Here is an 8,947-nt window from a genome sequence, read left to right as displayed (position 1 = left end):
CTCTGGGTTTCAGAATTTGTCTTTCCTAGGAACCCTCTGGAGGTTATACGTCTGAAGAAAATAGTGTATGAAACTTTTACAGAGTCTCAATTAGAGCCCTAGGTGTTCTTAAGAGTTAACAGTAATGATGTTGGTTGGGATTTACAACATTTGCCATTTTTTAGTACCTGTAATTCTTTCCATTAACAACAAGAAGGAAGAAGCTAGAAACATACATATGTTCATAGTAAAATTACAGAAAACAGACATGATAGATTTTTGTGAATTTATATTTGGGGAGTTTTTAAGATGTGGCCAACAGCCCCACAGGAGCTTCTTCTGACAAATTTAATTTACATATTTTTAAAATGAGCATCGTCAAGTCTGGCAGAGCTAAATTACATCCAGTTTACCCCTTTCCTGCTGACAGGATTTTGTTATTTTATACTGTAAAAATACCAGGGATATGTATATTAAAGATCTCTCATGTCAAAGAAGCTTCTTTGGGAAATTCTTTAAATTAGAATTGTGAAAAATAAGGCCTTCTAAACTGCTACTGGATATTTCCACTTGCACATCAAACTCGACAAGTCCAAAACTGGCCTCCAATCTTTTAAACTCTCATTAATTTGCTTTTATATCAATTATACCTTTTCTACCATTAAAGCTCAAATCCTTTGACCCTAAATTTTTCATTCACCACATCCCATTAGCTATCTGCCGTGTTAGCTTTTCCTACCAATTTTTTCTCAGATATACCCTTTAATTTCCTCTTTTTTGGCAACCTTCCTAATCAAGATACTCATTTCCTCACACTTGAATTAATGAAATGGCCTTTCATTTGCCTCTTAGCTCTGAAGCATTCAACACATCACTTCCTGATCCATCTAGCTCAACAGTCAATTTAATCATAACATATTCTTCTCTCCAATAAAAATACCACAATTGTGAGTGCTTCATAATCCCCAAAGCACTCTCACATGAATTAATTTGTTTGATCTTCACACCAAGTCTAGGAGGTGGGCAGAACAGGTATTAATACTTCCATTTTGTAGATGAGAAAGCTAAAACTTGAGGAGGTAGCGACTTGCCTAAGACCAGATAGCTACAAATCAGAGCCAGGAGCCCAATTCAAGTCTTTTGACTCCAAACCCAGAGTTATTTCCATTATGCCATGCTGTCTATGATGACTGCACATTGCTTAAACGTCAAAGTTGCTCAAGTGTGCAGTCAAGGCGTTTTGCAATCTTGTCCAAACTTGCAGTTATTACTTCATCCTCCATTGCTACCCTAGAGAAACCTGATCCAGCTGCATTGATTTACCTACTGTCCATGAACTTGCTGAGCACTTTTTACTCATACCGTGACCTTCTTGTTCTAGTTTGCTAGCTGCCGAATGCAACACACCAGAGATGGATTGGCTTTATACATTATGTATAAAAGGGGATTTATGCATAATAGTTCTTCAGAGGATAGGCAGCTAACTTTCAACTGAGGTTCTTTCTTACGTGGGAAGGCACAGTGTGGTCTCTGCCGGCCTTCTCTCTGGGCCTCTGGGTTCCAACAACTTCCCCAGGGTGATTTCTTTCTGCACCTCCAAAGGCCTGGGCTGAGCTGCAAGTGCTGAGATGAGGTATGCTGAGCTGCTTGGGCTGTGCTACATTGCACTCTCTCATTTAAGCACCAGCCAATTAAGTCAAACACCATTCATTGCAGCAGGCACACCTCCTAGCCACTCCAGATGTAATTAGCAACAGATGAGGTTCATGTACCATTGGTTCATGTCCACAGCAACAGAACTAGGTGTCTTCATCTGGCCAAGTTGACAACTGAATCTAACTACCACACTTCTATTCTTAAAGTCTTTCCCCATTCAAAGTCTACATACTTAGCTTTTAAAATGCAATTCAATTTTGTTTCTCCATGAAACTTTTTACAGCCATCTCACTAAATGTCAGTAATTTTTCACATGTTTAAATTCAGTCTTCTTTTTGCATTCTTAACGATATGACTTACGTGCTTCCTAAATTGTAGCTTTTTTTGCACTCTCATTTAACTCTTCATAAATCTTTGTTTCTTCTAGAGAGCAGGGGCTTTCTAGAGAGCAGGGGCTGTGTCTAACATTCTTTGAATGCAATATAAAATGCAATATAAATAAATAAATGCAGTATAAAAGATGTAAAATAAATATTTCTTTAATCAAAGTTATCTTGGTTGAGTTTTGTTAGGAGATGGATTTTATATTTGGAATTTCTATTCTGACGTTATAGTTGGAAACCATATACAGATATCCTGATTACCTCCGTTAGATGTTTTCAATTTAATTATATATATATTTAAATATTTCAATATTCTTAAAGGTTCACTTTAAATATCAAATTCTTAACCATCTACAAAGAGGAAGTTTAAAATAAAGTAACCTTTTTGGGGACTATTTTATAAGTCAAGTTTCATTTGACATTTTTCTGATTTGAAATGTTCACATATAGAGGTGGTACTCCTTAGCTCCTATAAGAAAATCACTTGAAGCTTATCTTATATTGTAGAAATGTACCATTAATCAATAGTAATTATTAAATACAATGACGCTTTGACAACATAGAAAATGGAAAGAACATAGGCCTACACTTTGTTTATTCTTTTAATGTTCTTTCATCATTTTAAAATAATTTATAACATAAGCATAAATATCATAAAGTTCGGCATTTTGATTTGCCATTCAGGATAATTTTTCTTGTTCTATTGGTTTGAAAATATAAATGACAAGTTTTTTCAAGGCTTTCTGTACTTATTGAAATGTAACTTCTGGAAAGCAAACCATATCAATCTTGACTTATTCTCATTTGTTCAGTCCTTAACACACTTTAAGAATTCTAATATCAATTGTACATACAGGAAAATGTGTACTTTACATAGCATGCGCTCCATTGCATTCTTCTATACTGGAGTATCTTTATAGTAGCTGTTTTAATATCCTTGTCTCCTAATCCTGCCATCTGTGTCATTTCTGAGTTTATTTCTATTGATTAACATTTCTCCTCATTATGGATATGTTTCTGCTTCTGTGCATGCCTGGTAATTTTTTATTGTGTACCAGATGTTATTAATTTTACATTATTGGATGCTGGTGATGTGCTCCTGAGAAACAACTAAGTTACTTAGAATCAATTTGATCCTTTTAAGGCTTGTTTTCAGCTTTGTTCAGTAAGTCCAGAATACCTTTAGGTCTAGCTTTAAATTGACCTTACTACTGAGGCAATGACTTTTTGAGGACTCAGTTTGATTGCCACATGTGTCAGAAGTCTTTCTACTCTGAGTGGTGGAAACTTTGTGAGCTCCAAAGATGTTCTGCTTTTCCAATATTCTTTCCCCAGACTGGGCAGTTCCTTCATTTGCATGTACCAATCAATACTCAGCTGAAGACAAGGAGAACCCTCTGCAGATCTCCGGAATTCTCTCTTTGTGCAGTGCTGTCTTCTCCAAAACTCTGCTCTGTGAATTCTAGCCATCTTGGCCTTCTTGAGATTCTTGTTTCTTCAATTCAGGGAGACAACTGGGCTGTGTTCGAGTTCCCCTCTTTCCTGTGCTGCAGCCTGGAAATGCTCTCTAAGCAGAAGCTCAGCGATTGAAGGCCTCACTTTGTTTCCCTTCTTGCAGGGATCACAGTCCTGGCCTGACTGTTCTTTCATATATTTTGTCTGGGTTTTTAGCTGTTTAAGACAGGAGGATAAACCCAGTCCCTGTTATTCTCATCAAGACTGGAAGCTTAAGTTCTAAGATAGAATTATGAAAGGAAAAAATTGCTCCAGGGGTCAGAGCAAAAATGAGCTTTTCTTATTTGGAATTGTTAAAGAATAAAAACAACAGAAATGAAAACTTACTCTTTACAAAATAAGACTTTCAGCAATGATATTTAGTTCAATGTAGAAAAAGAAAACAACATTGACTCTCTTACTACACTTTAGAGTAAAACCTTTATACTCATTCAAAGAAGGAATCAGCATTTTAACGGCAATCTAAAATTTACCTATCCTCATTCAAAATCACTTTAATTTCTTAAAGGGCATTGTTTTAACAGCAAGAATTATTTTCTAATGTAATATTTTAATATAGGTGTTTTCCATTCATTATTTAGTAGCAAAAAAAGCAAACAAAAAATTGTGTAATTGAAACACAAACTTGTTCATGGTCGAGTCTTCTTGACCAAAAAAGAGAAGAGAGAAATGAGACAAAATGAAGTTTTAGTGGCTGAGAGATTTCAAATAGAATAGAGAGGTTATCGTGGAGGTTCTTCTTATGCATTATATAGATATTCCTTTTTAGTTTTAATGTATTAGAATAGCTAGAAGGAAATACCTGAAACTGTTGAACTGTAATCCAGTAGCCTTGATTCTTGAAGACCATTGTATAACTATATAGTTTTTACATTGTGACTGTGTGATTGTGAAAATCTTGTGGCTGACGCTTCCTTTACCCAGGGTATGGATTGATGAGTAAAAAATTAAGGACAAAAAGTAAATAAATATGGGAGGGGGGGATAAGCGGTTAAAAAAATTGGGTAGATGGAAATATCAATGAGAGGGAGGGATAAGGGGTATGGGATGTATGGGGTTTTTCTTTTTTCTTTTTCTTTTTTTTTCTACAGTGATGCAACTGTTCTAAAAATGATCACGGTGATGAATACACAACCATGTGATGATAGTGTGAACCACTGATTGGGTACTTTGGGTGGACTGTATGGTACATGAAGACATCTCAATAAAAATATTCTTTAAAAAAAGAAGAAAAGAACAAAATAAACAGAAAAATTGGTCACTGCAAGCTGGGTTGTTGTTTATTTTTTTTATCCCTTACATGTACCACTTTGTATTGGTAAGACCAGATAATGAGTAGTACTTTTTCTTTGTAACAATTCATTAATCAGAGAAATGATCCTTGCTAGTGTTTAGATGTTTTACTTAATTTGGTACCTCTGGCCTGCTGCCCCACTCGTGCCAAAATTATTATTTTCACCCAGCAGGTGATAAATAACAACTTCAGTCATGATTAATACCATGAATCCTTCAACCTGACTAATGCAAAAAAAACTTGAGACCTACAGAACAAGTGGGTGATAATTGTGAGAACTGTTGAAACTCTGCTCAGCTTGTGAGGAAAGAAATACACAGGAAATGAAGCGTTTGCTAGCAGTCCAGCTGATCCTAAGAGGCTTCATTAAGCCCATCTCAGCAACATTCACCATTTGAATACCAGTGCTAGATTTTCTCCCTCCCAACACTAAGTTTTAAGTATCTTCTGAGAAATGAAACCACTAACCCGTTTTGCATACATTTAAATATTTATTGAATGGATGAATGAATGAATAAAAATAAGAAAATAGAATTCTTGCCCAAGTATTCATTTTTGTAATATTGGTCACTTGAGAGCTACATATGGTTATCTCCTATCATTTCACTAATATTGCAATTGTGCACAAATTAGTTTTGTTAAAATCAAAGCAAAATATAACATTCTCTAGTGCTAAAAAAAGAAAAACCTGTTAGCAATGGTCAGTATAAAGTCACATGCTGCCATCAACTTGATTATTAACATTTAGTATTTATATACCAAGGTAGTATTCTAGTCCACCTCAACTAGGCAGGTGTTAAGGGCAATAAAAATTGTTTGAAAAAGCTTCCCAGGATATTACTTGCTTCCTAATAGAGAAACACTGCTTCAAATGGTATTATATAATTTAAGTCACAAGTCAACGGATTCACAAAATAGTCAACCAGTTTATTTTGGCCTACAGATCTATTTCTTTGGCAGGCAAGTTGTTTTAATTAATCTTATTTTAATGTATATTTAGGTAGGGGTGTACTGTCTAGTTTGACACAGCCCCCATTATTTCCTATTATCTAGTACCCACTCTGTTTCACTCTATTCATTACATGCCTGGCTTCTGAATTGAGTTTGTGATTCCTAGGTAAATGGAGAGGTACTGAACAACAACACAGAGTGGACAAAAGAAAAAGAAAACTAATAAAATAACTTGGATAGAGATATACACTAAGTATGTTCACAGATTTACAAGAAACACAAAGTATCTAAGCATCAAGTTCTTCAGTTAAACAAAAAAGATATTACCTCTGCCCTTATCTAAACAAACAAAGCCTGGCATGTTATCAAGATCACTTAAAAATCGTGCAATGCTATAAATAATATGGAAACACAGAAGAGGGGAGTGTAGTCTGGTGGGGATCTTAAGATAACTCTTAATGGTTTCAACCACAATTTGAAGTAGGTGGAGAAAGAAACAGAATGCAACAAAAATCATCTTCTCTCATTAACCAAACTCATAATTCTTAATAAAAGTAAAGAAAAGGAGGCAGGGCCGGGCCCGGGCAACTGGCACCATGTTGAGGCAGGTGAACTGTGGTACCCAAAGCAAGAAAATGAGCTCTGAGCTCCTCACCCTAGCCTATGGGGCTCTGGTCACCCAGTTAAACAGATAAAGATGTGAATAAACAGCTGGACAAAATGGTCTGTAGCATTGGAGTCAACCGATTGAAAGTTTCTTGGCCCAGTCAAATATTGGGAGGTGTCACGACTTTTGGGAAACTGCAGATGTCATTGTCAAGGTGGCATTTAAGATGTACTTGGGCATCGCTCCAAGCATCACCAATTGGAGCCAGCTGGTGACAACTTCTCCCTCATTTTGGAAAATAACCCCTTCATGAACTTCATGGAATTTCCCCATAACTACACATCCTTTATTTATTCCAATCTGTTGTGTGGGGTGTTACAGGGAGCCTTGGAGATGGTCCAGATGGCTATAGAGACAGAAATTGTCCAGGCCACCCTGAAAGAGGTTGGTGTAACAGAAATCCAGATGAGGTTCATCAGGCGATTGAGGACAATCTCCCAGTTAGAGTGGAATGACCATTCCCAGGACTTCAGAGAGGCCAGCAGGAGTACTTGTTGGAATCACAAAACTTCAATGCCCCCTCTGCCCTCAATAACTCAGTGATTCTGTAACACAGATTGTATATATTCTTCTAACCTTGTTTCTATTCTTCATGCTAATAAAGTCCAGACTGTAAGACAGTCCATTTGCCCCACATGTGGGCACATTTAGGAGGGAATTCTTTACTCCCTTTCCCTTCAAAGGGGTTGGATGTAACTGTCCTCGGTCGGACTAGAAAGAGCTCAAACCAGTTTAGATTCCTGGTTGAATTTCCAGAGAAAAACTCACTTTTAACCCATTAAGAGGCAAGCCTAACACATCTCTAACCTTGAGATATTTAAAAACATGTTGTTTAATTTCCAAATATTTAGGGATCTTCCATGGCCTTGATTCACTTGATAACTATTTGCTGTGCAGCATCATATACTCAATATGTGACAGTCCTGGACATAATGGGCAATGAGTTAGTCAGTAACTCTTCATCTACAGAACTTACCTTGCACATTCCATGGCAAACCATATGTGTTTTTTAATAAATGAAAATAAGCGCATTGGGGGACATAAACGTGAAATTTAATAGGGACCTAACTCTTGAGTATCAGCGTAGTGATGAAAGAATAATAAGATACCAAGAGAAAAAGGCTATGTGGGAATTCAAGAACTTGTTGAAATAATGCTCCTTGTGTTATCCAGTGAGAAATTCAGCACTTCTAAATTCTCCAAAGAAACTGATAATGGAAGCCTAATCTGTTATTTATTTTAGTTGGGGGAGGGGATACTTTTAACATCATATAGTCAAATGCTTGTCAAAAGATGATACACTGGATCTATACAATATGAATAAAGTGTTATTATTTATAAAATGATGGCCGAATATTCAAAAATATATCATATATTGACTAAATTCCATGTCTCTTTAAAGCATCAACTATTTATCGTGGTAAACAGCTAGACAGAGTGATCTTTCCTATTTAAAAGCCTGGACATTTGGGCAGTGCAACAGTGACTCAGTGGCAGAATTCTTACCTGCTATGCCAGTGACCCAGGTTCGATTCCTGGAGCCTGCCAATGCCAAAAAAAAAAAAAGTCTGGATATTTAAAATTTTTATTAATTGCCTTAATTTCATTATCAGTTTTGCCTTTCCACTTTGAGTCTTCATGTATGGTCAATAAAGAGTATCACATATGTTTTTTTCTCACATGTGCAATTTTTATCTTGTCTTACAGTGTCTCTATTTGCTGTATGAGTTCTCAGTAATAGCCTTAAGTACATCAATAACTTGTACCAGGAGGAAAAAAGTAAATAATTGTAATAATAAAAAGGACCAGGAAGTCAAATGAAAGGTGTATAAATGATATGTATATATACAGTCCCATATAAGTTACTTATTCTTTCACTTAGCACACCAACAAAAAGCTGAAAATAGCAATATCCTTAACACTTTTTCAGTTCTCTCTGCTTTTATATGAGTGAAACATTACACCAATGAAAGTAGATTGTATTAAACTCAGTAAGCCAAAATTTCTGATTTAAAGAAAAAATCAGAAATTAGTATTTCTAGTCTAAGCTATATCATATATCTTATAAACATTATTTTTAAAACAACTTTGGTTATGTTTAGTTTTAAAACTAAGAGAAAAACGATAAGAAGGTAATCGCCCAGAAACAACTTTGTGCCTACTATGGATGGTATTTCTTTTAAAAATATAATTAAACAAAAATAAAACAGTTACACATTCAACATTAGCAAAGCATTGTTATTTAGGAGCAAAGAGTTTTAAGTATACTATCCCCTCAAGAACACATTTCAACTCAATAATTTGTGAAAATGTATAAATTAAATATCTGTGCATGAAAAATGCAAAAAAATACTGAACAATACCTAATCCACTAAATTTAGAACACTGATCTCAAGAGTCAGTGTAAATTAACTTAATCTATCACCTAAATTAACGTTTTAGTACTTTGGTATGTCTGGTTAAAGTTTTCAAACTACTGAGTAAATGCAAAGGATTTGTTTG

General features: G+C 35.4%; 1 pseudogene; it reads left to right on the top strand.

The window, feature by feature from the left end:
- Positions 1-6,374: 6,374 nt before the first annotated feature.
- Positions 6,375-6,900, top strand: LOC143676401 (trafficking protein particle complex subunit 3 pseudogene; annotated as a pseudogene).
- Positions 6,901-8,947: the final 2,047 nt, after the last annotated feature.

Source organism: Tamandua tetradactyla, chromosome 3, assembly GCF_023851605.1.
Source record: "Tamandua tetradactyla isolate mTamTet1 chromosome 3, mTamTet1.pri, whole genome shotgun sequence".
In the NCBI taxonomy this organism is placed as follows: domain Eukaryota; kingdom Metazoa; phylum Chordata; class Mammalia; order Pilosa; family Myrmecophagidae; genus Tamandua; species Tamandua tetradactyla.
The sequence above is the reverse complement of the archived record's forward strand: the minus strand, read 5'-3'. Positions and strand labels throughout refer to the sequence as shown.